General features: G+C 50.3%; 1 protein-coding gene across 1 annotated transcript in view; it reads left to right on the forward strand.

Moving 5' to 3' along the window:
* The first annotated feature begins 7028 nt into the window (after window positions 1-7028).
* SLC4A3 (solute carrier family 4 member 3) overlaps window positions 7029-17199 on the forward strand; it is a 706827-nt gene continuing 696656 nt past the window's right edge. The window contains exon 1 of the mRNA XM_069227213.1: window positions 7029-7165. The gene's annotated coding sequence lies outside the window, so the exon portion shown is untranslated. The remainder of the gene's footprint in view (window positions 7166-17199) is intronic.

Below are 17199 nucleotides of genomic sequence, written 5' to 3' on the forward strand. Positions count from 1 at the left end.
TATTGGGGTTCCAGGAGATCCCTATGGGCTGCAGCATTTCTTTTGCCACCCATAGGGAGATCTGACAATTCTTGCACAGGCCTGCCACTGCAGCCTGAGTGAAATAACGTCCACGTTATTTCACAGCCATTTTACACTGCACTTGAGTAACTTATAAGTCACCTATATGTCTAACCTTTACCTGGTAAAGGCTGGGTGCTAAGTTACTTAGTGTGTGGGCACCCTGGCACTAGCCAACGTGCCCCCACATTGTTCAGGGCAAATTCCCCGGACTTTGTGAGTGTGGGGACACCATTACACGCGTGCACTACGCATAGGTCACTACCTATGTGTAGCTTCACAATGGTAACTCCGAACATGGCCATGTAACATGTCTAAGATCATGGAATTGCCCCCCCAATGCCATCCTGGTATCGGGGAGACAATCCCATGATTCCCCGGGTATCTAGCACAGACCCAGGTACTGCCAAACTGCCTTTCCTGGGGTTTCACTGCAGCTGCTGCTGCTGCCAACCCCTCAGACAGGTTTCTGCCCTCCTGGGATCCAGCCAGGCTTGGCCCAGGAAGGCAGAACAAAGGACTTCCTCAGGGAGAGGGTGTTACACCCTCTCCCTTTGGAAAAAGGTGTTAAGGTAGGGGAGGAGTAGCCTCCCCCAGCCTCTGGAAATGCTTTCATGGGCACAAATGGTGCCCATTTCTGCATAACCAGTCTAAACCGGTTCAGGGATCCCCCAGCCCTCCTCTGGTGCGAAACTGGACAAAGGAAAAGGGAATGACCACTCCCCTGACCTGCACCTCCCCTGGGAGGTGCCCAGAGCTCCTCCAGTGTGCTCCAGACCTCTGCCATCTTGGAAACAGAGGTGCTGCTGGCACACTGGACTGCTCTGAGTGGCCAGTGCCAGCAGGTGACGTCAGAGACTCCTTCTGATAGGCTCCTCCAGGTGTTGCTAGCCTATCCTCTCTCCTAAGTAGCCAAACCTCCTTTTTCTGGCTATTTAGGGTCTCTTCTTTGGGGAATTCTTTAGATAACGAATGCAATAGCTCATCAGAGTTCCTCTGCATCTCTCTCTTCACCTTCTGCCAAGGAATCGACTGCTGACCACGCTGGAAGCCTGCAAAACTGCAACAAAGTAGCAAAGACGACTACTGCGACCTTGTAACGCTGATCATGCCGCCTTCTCGACTGTTTTCCTGGTGGTGCATGCTGTGGGGGTAGTATGCCTCCTCTCTGCACTAGAAGCTCCGAAGAAATCTCCTGTGGGTCGACGGAATCTTCCCCCTGCAACTGCAGGCACCAAAGAACTGTTTCACCGGTCCTCTGGGTCTCCTCTCAGCACGACGAGTGAGGTCCCTTGAACTCAGCAACTCCGTCCAAGTGACTCCCACAGTCCAGTGACTCTTCAGTCCAAGTTTAGTGGCGGTAAGTCCTTGCCTCCCCACGCTAGACTGCATTGCTGGGAACCGCGTGTTTTGCAGCTGCTCCGGCTCCTGTGCACTCTTCCAGGATTTCCTTTGTGCACAGCCAAGCCTGGGTCCCCGGCACTCCAACCTGCAGTGCACGACCTCCTGAGTTGTCCTCCGGCATCGTGGGACCTTCCTTTGTGACTTCGGGTGAGCTCTGGTTCACTCCACTTCGTAGTGCCTGTTTCGGCACTTCTGTGGGTGCTGCTTGCTTCTGAGTGGGCTCTTTGTCTTGCTGGACTCCCCCTCTGTCTCCTCACGCAATTGGCGACATCCTGGTCCCTCCTGGGCCACAGCAGCATCCAAAAACCCTAACCGCGACCCTTGCAGCTAGTAAGGCTTGTTTGCGGTCTTTCTGCACGAAAACACCTCTGCAAGCTTCTTCACGACGTGAGACATCCATCCTCCAAAGGGGAAGTTTCTAGCCCTCTTCGTTCTTGCAGAATCCTCAGCTTCTACCATCCGGTGGCAGCTTCTTTGCACCCACAGCTGGCATTTCCTGGGCATCTGCCCACTCCCGACTTTATCGTGACTTTTGGACTTGGTCCCCTTGTTCCACAGGTACTCTCGTCTGGAAATCCATTGTTGTTGCATTGCTGGTGTTGGTCTTTCTTGCAGAATTCCCCTATCACGACTTCTGTGCTCTCTGGGGAACTTAGGTGCACTTTGCACCCACTTTTCAGGGTCTTGGGGTGGCCTATTTTTCTAACCCTCACTGTTTTCTTACAGTCCCAGTGACCCTCTATGAGCTCACATAGGTTTGGGGTCCATTTGTGGTTCGCATTCCACTTCTAGAGTATATGGTTTGTGTTGCCCCTATCCCTATGTGCTCCCCATTGCATTCTATTGTGACTATACATTGTTTGCACTGTTTTCTATTGCTATTACTGCATATTTTTGGTATTGTGTACATATATCTTGTGTATATTTGCTATCCTCATACTGAGGGTACTCACTGAGATACTTTGGCATATTGTCATAAAAATAAAGTACCTTTATTTTTAGTATACCTGTGTATTGTGTTTTCTTATGATATTGTGCATATGACACTAGTGGTACTGTAGGAGCTTCACTCGTCTCCTAGTTCAGCCTAAGCTGCTCTGCTAAGCTACCTTTTCTATCAGCCTAAGCTGCTAGACACCCCTATACACTAATAAGGGATAACTGGGCCTGGTGCAAGGTGCAAGTACCCCTTGGTACCCACTACAAGCCAGGCCAGCCTCCTACACTTGCAAAATGTGCCCACCTAAGCGGCCGTCATTAATCAGGAAGTGTCATTATTAAATCCATATTAAAATAAATTGAAGTGCCCGTAACAAGAGAGCTTGTAGTAGTGTGTTATACTAATGATTTTGCATTATGTATTTGCTTTATTAATTATAGGCCTCAAGTTAGCGACGTTTGGGCCTAGTTGCACAGCTCATGTTAATCTGCACTGTTAAATATATCATGGGAATGCATGTCTAGAGAAATTAAAACGTATTATTCACACCGTGCTGACGGAACCTTAGCAGATTTCTTTAACTTTCTCATGAGGATCGCCTACTAGAATATCTTGTGTTAGTAACTGCTACACTGTATAGTTTGGTGCGTGTGACAGCGATGATCCCAGGAGCTAACAATGGATGCACCGACTGGAGTACGGATGGATACAAAAATGTTACCTGATGGTGGGAACAGGAGAAGAGAAGCCAATCATCCACATGTGAACGAAAGTCTGGTTATATCTTAGCACTGGAGTTTAATCCTTACTGGACTGATTGTAAACGTACGATTCTTTGATCGATGGCAATGTGGGAAGTCCTTTAGACGATTCTAACGTAGCCCGACTGCAGAGAGGAGAAAGCTCATTCCCAGTTTTATTTTCTCCCTAGAGAAGCTCTTATTCTAATCTGTCTGAGGAGTCGAACAGTTCCTGATGATTTATTTCTATCTTTAACTTTATTGCTCAAACTTTAATGCTGAATGCTGATCCTTTAGATGTTGCTTCATAATGGTTCGAGAGCTTGGAGTCCCCGTCTGTAAACCGTCCCGTTCTACTGCCCGTTGCTGACCCAACTGATGTCCAACTGACGAAGAGAATCGCGGCTTGCTGATCCATATGGGAAAAAATGCTACTATTCTTGTAGGTTATGTTCTTTGTTTCTAGGTACCAACAGCTATTTTGTTAGAGTCATAGCTAGATGTTTTCCAAATTTGCTCTGAGCAAATTGTTTTGCATGAAGCCCAAACAGCTATTCTAATCGAAGGTTAGTAAGGGAGGCCCAGAGAATGTCAACGAGTCATTAATAACAATTGATGCTACTCAGTTGCTGATCCTCAATGTAGGTTATGTCTGTTGCTCGGTTATTCTTGCTCTTAAACTGTCCTGTGACTCTGGAGTACTCAGCGATCAATGCTTCAGTTAAACTGAGATTCTTTAGAAGACTGGGTCAACCAGCTTTTCTTATATATTTACCAGTTGGTTTTGAGACTAACTTAGGTGACCTTAGCATTGCTAAGACAGAGAAATAAACTTTCTAACTTTTACATAAAGGTGTGGTTATTCCTGACCAAAGGGGTCATGGTGTGTAAAGAGTTCGGACTCCTTGGGTGATTGATGTTGTTTATTGATAATGACGTTATATTTGGGATTTATGGTGGGATCACTCTAAGCGCAGTCAAAAGGTCTATCCAACCTCTAAGGCGTCCTCTTATAAATTAACAATAGCAGACCAATAAAGGACAGACGCGCTCACACCTCCTTTCCAGCTCTGTTTTTCTCTCTCTCTCTCTCTCCAGTTGTGTAGCTCTCTCTCCAGCTCTGTCTCCCTCTCTCTCCAGTTGTGTAGCTCTCTCTCCAGCTGTGTGTGTGTCTCTCTCTCCAGCTCTGTCTCTCTGTCCCCAGCACTGTCTCTCTCCAGCGGTGTGTGTGTCTCTCTCTCCAGCTCTGTCTCCCTCTCTCTCCAGTTGTGTAGCTCTCTCTCCAGCTATGTGTGTCTCTCTCTCTCCAGCTCTGTCTCTCTGTCTCCAGCACTGTCTCTCTCCAGCGGTGTGTGTGTCTCTCTCTCCAGCTCAGTCTCTCTTTTTCTCAAGCTGTGTATCTCTCTCTTTCTCTCCAGCTATCTCATCTCTCTCTCTTACCAGCTCTGTCTCTCTCTCCAGCTCTGTCTCTCTCTCTCTCTCTCCAGCTCTGTCTCTCTCTCTCTCCAGCTCTGTCTCTCTCTCTCTCTCTCTCTCTCCAGCTTTGGCTCTCTCTTTCCAGCTCTGTCTCTCTCTCTCCAGCTCTGTCTTGAGCTCTGTCTCTATCTCGCTGTCTCTCTCCCTCTGGCTCTGTCTCTCTCTCTCCAGCTCTGTCTCTCTGTCTCCAGCACTCTTTTTCTCTCCAGCGGGTGTGTGTCTCTCTCTCCCTTCAGCTCTGTCTCTCTCTCTCCAGCTGTGTATCACTCTCTCTTTCTCTCCAACTCACGCCTCTCTCTCTCCAGCTCTGTCTCTCGCTCTCTCTTTCCAGCTCTCTCTCTCTCTCTCCAGCTCTGACTCCAGCTCCGTCTCTATCTCCAGCTCCGTCCCTATCTTGCTCTCTCTCTCACTCTGGCTCTGTCTCTCTCTCTCTCTCTCTCTCTCTCTCTCTCTCCAGCTCTGTCTCTCTCTCCAGCTCTGCCTCTCTCTCTCTCCAGCTCTGCCTCTCTCTCTCTCCAGCTTTGTCTCACACTCTCTCCCCAGCTCTGTCTCGCTCTCTCTCCAGCTCTGTCTCTATCTCTCTCCAGCTCTGTCTCTATCTCTCTCCAGCTCTGTCTCTATCTCGCTCCAGCTCTGTCTCGCTCTCTGTCTGTCTCTCACCCTGGCTCTGTCTCAAGCTCTGTCTCTCTCTCCAGCTCTGTCTCTCTCTCACCCTGGCTCTGTCTCTCTCTGTCTCTCCAGCTCTGACTCTCTCTCTCTCTCACCCTGGCTCTGTCTCTCTCTGTCTCTCCAGCTCTGTCTCTCTCTGTCGTTCCAGTTCTCTCTCTTTCTGTCTGTTACCTTGGCTGTGTCTCCAGCTCTGTCTCTCTCTGTCTCTCCAGCTCTGTCTTTCTCTCTGTCTCTCACCCTGGCTCTGTCTCCAGCTCTGTCTCTGTCTCTCTCTCTCTCTCTCCAGCTCTGCCTCTCTCTTTCTCTCACCCTGGCTCTGTCTCTAGCTCTCTCCAGCTCTTTCTCTCTTTCTCTCCAGCTCTGTCTCTGTCTCTCTCTCCAGCTCAGTCTCTCTGTCACTCACCCTGGCTCTGTCTCCAGCTCTGTCTCTCTCTCTCACCCTGGCTCTGTCTCTCTCTGTCTCTCCAGCTCTCTCTCTCTCTCTCTCACCCTGGCTCTGTCTCTCTCTGTCTCTCCAGCTCTGTCTCTCTCTATCGCTCCAGTTATTTCTCTTTCTGTCTGTTACCTTGGCTGTGTCTCCAGCTCTGTTTCTCTCTGTCTCTCCAGCTCTGTCTCTCTCTCTGTCTCTCTGGCTCTCACCCTGGCTCTGTCTCCAGCTATGTCTCTGTCTCTCTCTCTCTCTCTAGCTCTGCCTCTCTCTTTCTCTCGCCCTGGCTCTGTCTCTAGCTCTCTCCAGCTCTTTCCCTCTTTCTCTCCAGCTCTGTCTCTGTCTCTCTCTCCAGCTATGTCTCTCTGTCACTCACCCTGCGTCTGTCTCCAGCTCTGTCTATGTCTCTTTCTCTCTCTCCAGCTCTGTCTCTCTCTCTCTGTCTCTCACCCTGTCTCTGTCTCCATCTCTGTCTCTCTGTCTCTCTCTCCAGCTCTGTCTCTCTGTCTCTCTCTCTCTCCAGCTCTGTCTCTCTCTCACTCTCACCTTGGCTCTGTCTCTGTCTCTCTCCGGCTCTTTCTCTCTTTCTCTCCAGCCCTGTCTCTCTCTCCAGCTCTGTCTCTCTCTCCAGCCCTGTCTCTCTCTCCAGCTCTGTCTCTCTCTCCAGCTCTGTCTCTCACCCTGGCTCTGTCTCTCTCTCCCCAGCCCTGTCTCTCTCCCCAGCTCTGTCTCTCTGTCTCTGTCTCTCACCCTGTCTGTCTATCTCTGTCTCTGTCTCTCACCCTGTCTGTCTGTCTCTCTCTCTCCAGCCCTCTCTCAGTCTCCCGCTCCTCTGTCCCGTCCCTGCCGGACGATGAAACCCAAAATAGCCCTTGAGGTGGAGCGCGGTGCCGAAGGTCACGGCGAGAAGGGGTGGAGCCGTGAGGGAGGCGGGCAGTGAAGGGGCGGGAGGGGCAGTGAAGGGGCAGGAGGGGCAGTGAAGGGGCAGGAGGGGTGGTAAAGGAGTAGTGAAGGGGCAGTGAGGAGAATGTGAGCCGTGGGCGGGGAAGGGGAGGGCTGCAGGCAGGAGGGGCAGTGACAAGACACTGAGCTCGGGGGAGCTGCAGATAGATGGGGAGGGAGGGCAGAAAAGAGGGATGAGGAGGAGGGAGGTGAGTGGGAGGAGGTGGGGGCACGTGCGGGGGGGGGGGGGCAGTGCGCCTGGGGTGCGGGTGCACGTGCAGGGGGTGGTAGGTGGGCAGTGCCTGGGTGTGTTGGGGTGGGGGTGCACACGCGGGGTGGGCAGTACCCGGGGGTGGGGGCACAGGGACAGATGACGCGTGGGCAGGGTGGTGGCATCTGCAGCTCAGGCCCAGCAGACAGACACCAGCAGCAGCTGCGCCCCCGGAGCCCCCCCTGGGGGTACCCACCGCCTTCTGCCTGCAGCCCCCTGCCCGGTGCCAGCCTCCGGTAAGGCCGGGGATCGGTGGTGGGGGCTGGGAGTCTGCCTGGGTTGCACAGGTGCCCCGGCTGCGGCAGCCGAGGGTCTTTGTGTCACACGGCAGAGTGTGTGTCTGTGGGTGTGATGTGATCTGATGTCTGACACCGGTGTGTGTCCGTGGGTGTGATGTGATCTGGTGTCTCACAACGGTGTGTGTCCGTGGGTGTGATCTGAGGTCTGAAACAAGGTGTGTGTATAGCAGCAGTGTCTCTTTGACCTTGTGTCTGACACCGGTGTGTGTCCGTGGGTGTGGTGTGATCTGATGTCTGACACCGGTGTGTGTCCGTGGGTGTGATGTGACCGCAATCACTAAGCAATTTGTGACCTGGTGTCTGAAGCCTGTGTCTGTGTGGCCTGGTGTCTGAAGGCTCTGTCTGCGTGTCTATGACAGCAATCACTAAACAGTCTGTGTGTGTCTGTGTGACTTGGTATCTAAAGCTTGTGTCTGTATGACCTGGTGTAGGAAGTATATGTCTGTAACGCCAATAACTGAACACAATGTGTGTATAGTAGCAGTGTCTATGAGACCTGGTGTCTGAAACCCGTGTGTGTCTGTGTGTGTGTGATGACAATCACCATACAAGTGTGTGTCTGTGTGACCAGGTGTCTGAAGGCTCTGTCTGTGTGCCTGTGGCCGCAATAACTAAACAATCTGTGTGTGTCTGTGTGACCTGGTGTCTGAAGCCTGTGTCTGTGTGACCTGGTGTCTGAAGGTCTGTCTGTGTGCCTGTGGCCGCAATAACTAAACAATCTGTGTGTGTCTGTGTGACCTTGTGTCTGAAGCCTGTGTCTGTGTAACCTGGTGTCTGAAGGCTCTGTCTGTGTGCCTGTGGCCGCAATAACTAAACAATCTGTGTGTGTCTGTGTGACCTGTTGTCTGAAGCCTGTGTCTGTGTGACCTGATGTCTGAAGGCTCTGTCTGTGAGCCTGTGAACGCAATCACTAAACAATCGGTGTGTGTCTGTGTGACCTGGTGTCTGAAGCCTGTGTCTGTGTGACCTGGTGTCTGGAGGCTCTGTCTGTGTGCCTGTGGCCGCAATAACTAAACAATCTGTGTGTGTCTGTGTGTTCTGGTGTCTGAAGTCTGGGTCTGTGTGACCTGGTGTCTGAAGGCTCTGTCTGTGAGCCTGTGAACGCAGTCATTAAACAATCTGTGTGTGTCTGTGTGACCTGTTGTCTGAAGCCTGTGTCTGTTTGACCTGGTGTCTGAAGGCTCTGTCTGTGTGCCTGTGAACGCAATCACTAAACAATCTGTGTGTGTCTGTGTGACCTGGTGTCTGAAGTCTGTGTGTCTGTGACAGTAATCACTAAACACAGTGCGTGTATAGTAGCAGTGTCTGTGTGACCTGGTGTTTGAAACTGGTGTGTGTCTGTGAGTGTACTGTGTTCTGGTGTCTGAACCCTGTGTCTGTGTGTCCGTGACAGTAATCACTAAACACAGTGTGTGCATAGCAGCAGTGTCTGTCTAACCTGGTGTCTGACACCGGTGTGTGTCCGTGAGTGTGATCTGATCTAGTGTCTGACACCGGTGTGTGTATAAGCAGCAGTGTCTGTCTAACCTGGTGTCTGACACTGATATGTATATAGCAGCAGTGTCTGTCTGACCTGGTGTCTGAAACCGGTGTGTGTCTGTGTGGCCTGGTGTCTGAAACTGGTGTGTGTCAGTGAGTGTGATGTGATCTAGTATCTGACACGCGGTGTGTGTCCTTGAGTGTGATTTGATCTAGTGTCTGACACCGGTGTGTATATAGCAGCAGTGCCTGTCTAACCTGGTGTCTGACACCGGTATGTATATAGCAGCAGTGTCTGTGTGACCTGGTGTCTGAAACTGGTGTGTGTCTCTGTGACCTGGTGTCTGAAACCGGGGTGTGTCCTTGATTGAACACGGTGTGTGTAAAGCAGCAGGGAGTGTGAGTGTGATGGCAGTGTTTGTGAATGTGACAGCAATCACAAATGGCTGTAACAGCAGAGGTGTGACAGAGTGAGTTGTTGGTTGACTGGGGATGAGCTCTGGTCGAGCAGCAACCACAATCCTTGACAGGATAAGACACCAGCACCCCCAAACTAACCTGTGCCCAACCCCTTGCAGCTTGGCACAGAGCAGTCAGACTTAACCTAGAGGCCATGTGTAAAGTATGGTGCACCACTTCAGATGTAAAACTGTGAAAACACACCACAAAAGGAGCCCACAATAGAGCTAGGAAAATGGAGTAGATGTTAATATTTAAAACAAGACCAAAACAACAAAAATCCAATTAGTATAACCAGAGATATTGAATTTTAAATTTTTAAATTAAAAATAGCAGCAAGATGCAAGAATCGCTGTTGGGGATATCTGGTCGCACCAGACCGACCGCAATGGATTGCGGGCCAGCTACAGGGACCCAGTTAGGCCCTTAAACTCTGGTTGAGGACCATTGGGTGGATCCGAGTTGAAGATGTGTCACGCAGCCAAGACTATGCGTCAGTTCCGAGATGCAACAAGGTGAGGTGTGAGATCGTGTTGCATCAACATCGAGGATCCTATTGAAAGGGTGTGGAATGCCTGGCCAGTGTGAGGAGATGTTATGCAGTCGATTCTGAAGGGTGGTGAAGGTGCTATGTGGAGGTTCAGTGTTTCTGGAGAGGCTGCCGTCGACGTGATGTGAGGAGCTGCACCGGAGAGGATGTTGTGCAGTGGTGGTTCCGAAGGCAATGTGTCGGTCCCCAAGATGTGGGTTGCTGCAGCGATGAGAGGTTGTTTTTGTGACTGGTCCAATTCACGCAGTAGCAGCTATGCGTTGAGTCTGCTCGGGGATGCTCTGATCTGTAGAGGTGATTCGTCGGTTCTGCTGGAGGATGCGCTGCTCAGCATAGGTGATGCATTAGTTCTGTTGGCAAGCACCTGGTCCCACTTCCAAGGGTCTAGGACTGGCATGGCACCACTTGGCAGGGTAGACTCACAGACGGCAGAGTCCAGGTGCAGATGTAGGGTGGTTGGAAGTCTTTTATCTCCCCGCGACTTCAGATCAGAAGTCCAGCCAACTAGCACTTGAAAGCACTCTGGGTTTTGGAGTCAAGAGATGCAGGTGCAGTCCATCTCACTCAGGCAAGAAGGCAGCAGGTCTGCACAGCAAAGCAGGAGTCCAGCTGCGTACGGTCTCGCAGAGTCGCAGTCCTTTAGCAGCCTAGCAGTACTTCCTGGCAGAGTATCCACAGGTCAGAAGTGTACTGAAGTGGTGGTTTCCGAGATCCAGTATTTATACCTTGGTGCCCTGGTTCTGGAAGGTGGCAGTAGGTAGACGGAGGTTTTGAAGTGCAAGGAATTCCCTGCGTCCCCTGCCCTGGCTCCAAGATGGCTGGAGTGACAATACACGGTTGTTAAGCTCTTTGTGTGTGCACAGGACACATCCTATTAAAGGTGTAAGTGTGGCCGTGGCCAGCAAGTCCCTCCCATTCTGTCCTAGATAGTCCATCAAGTCCCAACTAAGCTCCCATTGTGTGTGCCTCTGGCAGGGCTGCTTGATGTCCAGCTGTTAGAAAGCTATATCTAATATCGAGTGACTGTGTATTGTTTATGTGAGCGAAGATCACATTGGCGCTTATGAGTGAAGATCTCAAAGCGTTTTAACGTGCTTTGTACATTTATGTGGCGCTAAACACAGTCAAAAGTGCACTCCAAAGAGTGCATTTTTCATTGTTTGCTTTGGAGTTTGGAGTTTGGAGTTCGAGAGCGTGTGATTCTAGACAGATAGCTTCAACTCCTCATGCCTCCTTTTCCCATATCTTCCAAACATTGAAGTAGTTATTCTCTTAGAACACGTGTGCTATGAATAAAGGTCTCTTCATGCCCCACATGTTGTGGACGGTCCAAGAACACTTCTGACACAGTTCAGCTGTGCACAAAGAGGCCTTGGAAGTGATGAATATTCTGTGGCAGGACCGAGCAGACGTGTATATCTTTGGGAACAATACTCAAATCAGAAACGACATTGACAAGAAAGCGCCATTTGTAGTTCAAAATTAGGAACCCTACGGCAGGTGGGGGAGGGGTAGCATGGAAAGCTACAAGGGTGGCGGGTAGAAAACAGAGCGCTTGCAGGGAGAGAGAACTTAAGAATAAGAAGGTGAAGAGAGGCAAATGAGGAGGGTCAGGACAGGAAGAGAGGACTGGGCGTTAATGTCAGAGCTGCGGACTATAGAGCTGGAAAAACGCATTCGAGTCTCGGCGGCCGCAGAACACCCTGTGATCTTGGACAAATCACTTGATCTCCCTGTTCCCACACTACAAATGTGTCTTGTGTATAGCAACTAGCGCTTATGTAAAGCTCTTTAATAATACAGTTGAGTGGTGTTTGCGCTATATAAAACTGTATTGAAAAAAAAAAAAGAGAGAACAAGTGACCTGAAAACACGAGCACTGTATGGAGTGCTACGAGATAAAGGAAAAAAGTAGTTCCCAAAATAGGATCTGAGGATGTTTACATGTACTTAGTCCATGCTCTGGGGGGGAGGGTCAAACACAGGAGAGGCATAACGTATTCATGCCATGCACAAATGGGAACAAAGAACGCGAGAGTGATGATGGAACAAGCAAATTGAAAGTCTGTGGGTGGACTGAAGCCCAGAGACGGAGCTCATGCTCTGTCTAGCAGAGACTTGAAAAGGAGGGACAAAGAGGCATGACTGACCATTAGCAAGCAAGGACTTTTAACTGACACTTAAACAAACAAATGAAATTGCTTAAAGCCCACAGAAGTAAAGTATACTAAAAGTATACAAGAAGCCGTACGCTTATGCCCCACCTAAAAAAGAATGTTTGGGCCTGCCAAAAGGCTTATTTTGCCAGGTAGACACGGCAGTATACAACTGCACACACAGGCTCTGCAGTGACAGGCCTGAAACATGTTTGAAGGGCTACTGAAGTGGGTGGCACAGTCAGTGCTGCAGGCCCACAAGTAGCATTTAATTTACAGGCCCAGGACACATGCAGTGCACTTTACTAGGGACTTATAAATGAATTAAATATGCAAACTGGGGATAAGCCAATGTAACCATGTTTTAGAGGAGAGAGCACAAGCACTTTAGAACTGGTTAGCAGTGTTAAAGTGCGCAGAGTCCTTACACCAACAAAAACAAGGTCAGGAAAGTGGAGGAGGAAGGCAAAAGGTTGGCGGAGGAGACCATCGTAAGGCTGCCAGGTCTAACAAAGCAGTGCGTGTGAGTGTGACTGCGGTGTCTGTAGCTGGTGTGAGCCTGTGGATGTGACAGTAATCACTAAACGCAGTGTGTGTATAGCAGCAGTGCTTGTGAGTGTGATGGAGGTGTCTGTAGCTGGTGTGAGCCTGTGGATGTGACAGCAATCACTAAACGCAGTGTGTGTATAGCAGCAGTGCATGTGAGTGAGGTGTCTGAAGCTGGTGTTTGTTTGTGGATGTGACAGCAATCACTAAACACAGTGTGTGTATAGCAGCAGTGCGTGTGATTGTGATGGAGGTGTCTGAAGCTGGTGTTTGTCTGTAGCTGGTGTGCGCCTGTGGATGTGACAGCAGTCACTAAACGCAGTGTGTGTATAGCAGCAGTGCGTGTGAGTGAGGTGTCTGAAGCTGGTGTTTGTCTGTGGATGTGACAGCAATCACTAAACACAGTGTGTGTATAGCTGCAGTGTGTGTGATGGAGGTGTCTGAAGCTGGTGTTTGTCTGTGGATGTGACAGCAATCAATAAACACGGTGTGTGTATAGCAGCAGTTTGTGTGAGTGAGGTGTCTGTAGCTGGTGTTTGTCTGTGGATGTGACAGCAGTCACTAAACGCAGTGTGTGTATAGCAGCAGTGCGTGTGAGTGTGATGGAGGTGTCTGAAGCTGGTGTTTGTCTGTAGCTGGTGTGCACCTGTGGATGTGACAGCAGTCACTAAACGCAGTGTGTGTATAGCAGCAGTGCGTGTGAGTGTGATGGAGGTGTCTGAAGCTGGTGTTTGTCTGTAGCTGGTGTGCGCCTGTAGATGTGACAGCAATCACTAAACACGGTGTGTGTATAGCAGCAGTGCGTGTCAGTGAGGTGTCTGAAGCTGGTGTTTGTCTGTAGATGTGACAGCAATCACTAAACACAGTGTGTGTATAGCTGCAGTGTGTGTGATGGAGGTGTCTGAAGCTGGTGTTTGTCTGTAGCTGGTGTGAGCCTGTGGATGTGACAGTAATCACTAAACACGGTGTGTGTATAGCTGCAGTGCATGTGATGGAGGTGTCTGTAACTTGTGTTTGTCTGTAGCTGGTGTGCGCCTTTAGATGCGACAGTAATCACTAAACAGGGTGTGTGTATAGCAGCAGTGCGTGTGAGGGAGGTGTCTGAAGCTGGTGTTTGTCTGTGGATGTGACAGCAATCACTAAACGCGGTGTGTGTATATCAGCACTGCATGTGATGGAGGTGTCTGAAGCTGGTGTTTGTCTGTAGCTGGTGTGAGCCTGTGGATGTGACAGTAATCACTAAACACGGTGTGTGTATAGCTGCAGTGCATGTGATGGAGGTGTCTGTAACTTGTGTTTGTCTGTAGCTGGTGTGCGCCTTTAGATGCGACAGTAATCACTAAACAGGGTGTGTGTATAGCAGCAGTGCGTGTGAGGGAGGTGTCTGAAGCTGGTGTTTGTCTGTGGATGTGACAGCAATCACTAAACGCAGTGTGTGTATATCAGCACTGCATGTGATGGAGGTGTCTGAAGCTGGTGTTTGTCTGTAGCTGGTGTGAGCCTGTGGATGTGACAGTAATCACTAAACGCGGTGTGTGTATAGCAGCAGTGCATGTGATGGAGGTGTCTGTAGCTTGTGTTTGTCTACAGCTGGTGTGCGCCTGTAGATGTGACAGCAATCACTAAACACGCTGTGTGTATAGCTGCAGTGTGTGTGATGGAGGTGTCTGAAGCTGGTGTTTGTCTGTAGCTGGTGTGAGCCTGTGGATGTGACAGTAATCACTAAACAGGGTGTGTGTATAGCAGCAGTGCGTGTGAGGGAGGTGTCTGAAGCTGGTGTTTGTCTGTGGATGTGACAGCAATCACTAAACGCGGTGTGTGTATAGCAGCAGTGCGTGTGATTGTGATGGAGGTGTCTGAAGCTGGTGTTTGTCTGTGGATGTGACAGCAATTACTAAATGTGGTGTGTGTATAGCAGCAGTGCATGTGAGTGTGATGGAGGTGTCTGAAGCCGGTGTTTGTCTGTGGATGTGACAGCAATTACTAAACGCGGTGTGTGTATAACTGCAGTGTGTGTGAGTGTGATGGAGGTGTCTGAAGCCGGTGTTTGTCTGTGGATGTGACAGCAATTACTAAACGCGGTGTGTGTATAGCTGCAGTGTGTGTGAGTGTGATGGCAGTGTCTGATGCTGGGGTGTTTCTGTGGATGTGACAACAATCACTAAAAATGGTGTATGTGTGTGTATATCAGCAAGATCTGCAAGTATTATGCAGGTGTCTGAAGCTGGTGTGTGTGTGCATCAGACAGCAATGCCTGAAACCAGTGCGTCTGTGGATGTGAGAGCAATCATTAACCATGATGTGTGTATAGAGCTGCAGTGTGTGTGAATGCAATGGCGGTGTCTGAAACTGGTGTTTGCAGTCATTATACTTAGGGTACACATAGCAGCAGTGTCTGTGAATGTGACAATGGTGTCTAAAGCCTCAGTGGAGCAGGGTCAAGACTAATTTGCATATTGCTAGGTGTAAAAGGAGCTGTCATGGTGGTAAAAAGATCGATGTGTGCAATTGCCAGTGGTTAGATTTACTGCAAGCATTACTTTAATCACCTTTGGTCAATCAATCAATCATTTGTTAAGCACGGTACTCACCCGTTAGGGTCTCAAGGCGCTGGGGGGGGGTTGCTACTGCTCGAATAGCCTGGTCTTGAGTCGTTTCCTGAAGCTCAGGAGGTCCTGGGTCAGATGTAGGTTGACGGTGGAGGGGTTTCCATGTTTTGGCGGCGAGGTGGGAGAAGGATCTGCCGCCGGTTGTGGGACGGTGGATGCGGGGGACGGTGGCAAGGGTGAGGTAGGCAGGGCCTGCGTCGTGGAGAGCCTTGTGAGCATGGATCAGGAGTTTGATGATGATCCTCTTGTTGACTGGAAGCCAGTGTAGGTCTCTGAGGTGGGCTGAGATGTGTTCGTGGTGTGGGATGTTGAGGATGAGGCGTGCAGAGGCGTTCTGAATACGTTGAAGTTTCCGCTGGAGCTTGGCCATTGTTCCAGCGTAGAGTGCATTGCCGTAGTCCAGCCTGCTGCTGACGAGGGCGTGGGTGGCCGTACTTCTGGTTTCGATGGGGATCCATCTGAAGGTCTTGCGAAGCATGCAGAGAGTGTTGAAACATGAGGATGTGACGGCGTTGACTTACTGGTTCATGGTGAGCGATGAGTCTAGTAAGAAGCTGAGGTTGCGTGCGTGGGTGGTAGGAGCTGATGCGGCTCCTAGGGTGGCTGGCCACCAGGAGTCGTCCCAGGCTGAGCGGTTGGAGCCGAGGATGAGGATCTCACTCTTATCCAAATTCAGTTTGAGGCGGCTTGTCTCCATCCAGTTGACAATGGCATGTAGTTGGTTGTGGAGAGTGATCTTAGCGGTGGTGGGGTCCTTGGTGAGTGAGAGGATCAGTTGGGTGTCGTCCGCGTAGGAGACGATGTTGAGGCCGTGAGATCAGACGATGTTGGCGAGCGGTGCCATGTAGATCTTAAAAAGGGTTGGGCTGAGAGAGGATCCTTGGGGGACTCCGCAGATGGTCTTGGTGGTTTTCGACAGGAATGGAGGGAGGCAGACTCTCTGAGTTCTACCGGAGAGGAAGGATGTGATCCAATCCAGGGCCTTGTAGTTGATCCCGGCGTCGTGGAGGCATGCGCGGAGTGTGTGGTGACAGACGGTATCAAAGGCTGCAGAGAGGTCAAGGAGGATAAGGGCAGCGGTTTCACCTTTGTCGAGCATGATCCTGATGTCGTCGGTTGCGGCGATGAGAGCGGTCTTGGTGCTGTGGTTCTTTCGTTAGCCGGATTGGGAGATGTCTAGTGTGCTGTTGTCCTCCAGGAAGCAGGATAGTTGGCTGTTTACTATCTTCTCGATGACCTCCGCTGGGAAGGGGAGGAGGGAGATGGGCCGGTAGTTCTTGAGGTCTTCGGGTCTCCCTTGGGTTTTTTGAGCAGGGCCTTTGGTGTGTTTTATCCCACCACTGCCACCAATGTGAGGAAATGGGGTGTATTATATGGTGTGGTTGTGAAACTTCACTGTGTAATACATTTACCCACCACTTTAAGACACTTTGGCTTCATTTGTTAAAACTTCTGTTGGACCTTAGGAAGAATGTGGCGCTGAGCAGCAGGGCTTACACAAAGGAACACATGTAAAGCATTTAAACAGCACCACAACAATTGCAGAAGTTGAAAGGACACTCAAAAAATCTGACAGCAACTTAAAAAAGATAGACTGTATTTTTATAAGATTTTAGACAGCAAAACAAAAAGATCTACCAGTTAGACTTCCTTGGGGCAATCAACACCAGTTAAGAACTAGTCACATGGGCCAGCAAAGTCCTTAGGGAGAGTTACCTCAACAGAAGAGGCACTCTTCAAGCAGTTCCAGGCACTTTATCTGGGTTGCAATGGATTCCTACGGGGTGGTCCTGATGCAAGTGTGAAGGATGCTAAAGAAGCTCTAAGGATGCCGTGGATGCAATGTGGTTGCGAGGGTCTTCCTGCAGGTACTCCGCAGCCCACAAAGGTGGTGTGGGGGCCCTGGTTGCAAGGTCAATGTCCCACAAGGTCCTCTCCTGTCCGGCCAAAGTCCACTGCCACTGGACTACCTGTCACCCAGTGTCACGGTCACAGGCCAACCCTTCCTTAGTTGACAGCTCATGTTCTGAAGGTACCCAGCATCTCTCCGTCAGCAGTCCTGGGCTCAGGAAACGTGAGTGCAACTCTGTGCGTAAGGTCTTCCTCCCAGTCGCTGCATTGCAGCAATGATAGTGGCCTGAAAACTGTGGACTGAAACCTGCCCTAGCAGGC

Source organism: Pleurodeles waltl, chromosome 3_2 (assembly GCF_031143425.1).
Source record: "Pleurodeles waltl isolate 20211129_DDA chromosome 3_2, aPleWal1.hap1.20221129, whole genome shotgun sequence".
NCBI classification, from domain to species: Eukaryota; Metazoa; Chordata; class Amphibia; order Caudata; family Salamandridae; genus Pleurodeles; species Pleurodeles waltl.